Source organism: Rhinopithecus bieti, unplaced genomic scaffold, assembly GCF_001698545.2.
Source record: "Rhinopithecus bieti isolate Rb0 unplaced genomic scaffold, ASM169854v2 scaffold_39946, whole genome shotgun sequence".
Classification (NCBI taxonomy): Eukaryota; Metazoa; Chordata; class Mammalia; order Primates; family Cercopithecidae; genus Rhinopithecus; species Rhinopithecus bieti.
Window position 1 is genome coordinate 10675 of NW_016816417.1, and position 2756 is coordinate 13430.

Consider the following 2756-nt stretch of genomic DNA (forward strand, 5'->3'; position numbering starts at 1 on the left):
CAAGAGAGCAGTGTGTAGTAACCCTCCACGTGCAAGTTACAACAGCAGAGAGATGTTTTTATCTATCAAACTAGCAGAGATTGGTTGATTTATGTATTTAACAGTTATACCTAGTGTTGGTAAGGGTTATAGAAAATAAGCACCCTCATGCTATCAGGGAAACAGATAATATGTATCAAAAACCATAAAAAGTGTGTATGCTCTTTGATTCAAATATTCCAACTTTGGGAAGTTGGGGTGGGCAGATCACCTGAGCCCAGGAGTTCGAGACCAGCCTGTCCAACATAGCAAAACCCTGTCTATACTAAAAATACAAAAATTAGCCAGGCATGGTGGCGCATGCCTGTAATCCCAGCTACTCAGGGCGCTGAGGCACAAAGACCGCTTGAACCCAGGAGGCGGAGGCTGCAGTGAGCCAAGATCATACCATTGCACTCCAGCCTGGGCGACAGAGCAAGACTCCGTATATATATATAAAAAAAATTCCATCTCTAGAAATTCATCCTAAAGAAAATCACCATGGATGAGCACAGATTATTCTACAAGATTGTTCATAAAACATTGTATATAATATAAAAATATAAAGATATTATCCTGTAACATAAGCTTGATTAAATAAATTATGATAGCAATATGATGGAAAAATACCATGAAGCCAGTAAAAAGAAATGTGCAATAATTAATGGCATAGTGAAATATTGCAATATAATGTGAAGAGAATAAAGCAAGTAAGATCCTGTTTTTTGTATTAAAAATATACACATATGCGTAAGAAAAAGATACATCAAATATTACCAGTGGTTATCTCTGGAAACAGGGATTTGGGTGGTTTTAAAATTTGTTGGGGTAATATTTTACTTTTCTATATTTTCAAAAGTTTCTACAATAAGCAAGTTACCATTGTAATCAGGAAAAAGCAGTTCTTTTAGTGCTCTGAATAGTGTAATAATAATTTTTATTTTATTTCATTTTATTATTTACCTGGCCTTGCAGAAATTTACTTCTTTGGTAAAAGACAGACTAAGCATGTGCTTAAGGCACCAGCAAATGACTATTTACGTTAATAGTTTATTTAATATAGAAATTTTTATTGAAGTGATGACTTCAAAATGTGATTTTTGGGGGCATTATACACTTGCTTGGAGGTTTAATCCTCAATCCACACGCGGGGGGCACCATAATCACTGGTGCCCAGGGTCCTCGAATAGCTCCTGTGAGGACCTTTGCTGTCCCTCCTTTGCCAGCTCCTCCAGCCTCGGCCATTTGTCCCCTGGGCTCTCCAGGTTCCACTGAGCAGCTGCCCCCCTGCCCAAGCCCAGCTCCACTGCTGTGTGACCTTAATTCCCTTAACCGCTCTGTGCCTCAGTTTCCTCATTTGTTAAAAGAGGAGGTTCCAATGGTATGTACCCCCTGACCATGTGCGAGCATCACAGAAATGACACGGAACACGCACTCAGAACATGCCTCGCGCGTGGCAAGTGCTAACTGTTACCTGCCATTATTAGGCTCCCCGGCCGGGGTCTCAGGGCCTTGGCACAAGCTCTTCCCTCTGCTTGGAGCACTTTCCTCCACTGACCTTTCCTGGCGCTCCAAGTCAACTCCAGGGGCCTTCCCAGTGCAGTCTAGGTGCCTTCCCCTTCCGCAACGCCTGAACCACACAGGAATAAGAAAGGCGAGAGCACGCCCAGGGAAGAGCGGGGTGTGCAGAAAGGGTCTGAGTTAGTCGAGGCATTTCCGCGGGGATCCTTCTCCTACCAGGCCTGCACCGGGGCCGTGGCGACTGAGAAGACGCGCACAGGTGGCTCCCGAGTGCTCGGGAAGGGCCCCAGAGCTCCTGGCCCGGTTAAGGCAGGATGCGGGTGGGCGTCTCCCCCGCGAAGCTGGATCAGTACTGCGGGCGCAGGGGGCGCAGGGCGCGCAGCGAGGGCTGGCGGGGCGGCCCGCCTGGGGCGCTGCCCGGGCGCACTCGGGAACCAGGTGGGGGCGCGGGGAAGAGCAGCCGAGCAGGTGCCGGGAAGGAGGCGCCTGCAGCAGCACATGCAGGGGCCTCGAGGAAGGCGCCAGGAAGCGGCGAGGGGCCGCAGTGGCCAGAACCCCGGCCGGCTGCCGCGGGCAGAGGAACGTGCCCTACCCTCGGGGCTGGGCTGGCACCGCCCAGTCCTCCAGACCGGACTGTGGCTGCGTGTCGGGCCCAGTGGCGACCCCCGCACGACACGGCGGGGCGGCCAGGTGGCACCACCGGAGGGACCGGAACGGCGCCGCGGCCCTAGGATCTCTGCGCCGAGGCCCGCGGCGGGAGTCACGATGGCCATGACCACGCTGACGTCCAGGCTGTGGGCCCCTCGCCCGGGCGGCCCGCCCACCCGGCACGCCGAGGTCGCACCTCGAGGTAGCCCCACCCGCGACACCGGCCGCCTCCCCTGGTCACTCGTGGGCGTGGCCTCCACGCCCAGGCCCCGCCCCCGCGTCCCCATTGGTCAGTCCAGGGGTGGGGGCGGGCGACACCGACGGCTGAGCCCGGGCAGGGACTCGCGGGAATCGCGCCCAGCTGCCGGAGCTCGCCCTTCGCCCCTGCGCTGCGCGGACCGCGGCCACAGCCGGACTGGTGGGGACGGCGGCAACAGACGAATTGGCTGAGAGTCCCAGTCCGCAGAGTAGCCCCGGCCTTGAGGCGGTGGCGTCCGAGTCCTCTCGTCCCTGAGCTAGTACAGGTGCCGCGCCGGGGGCCCTCCAGGGACCGCGCTGAGGCCGCGGAC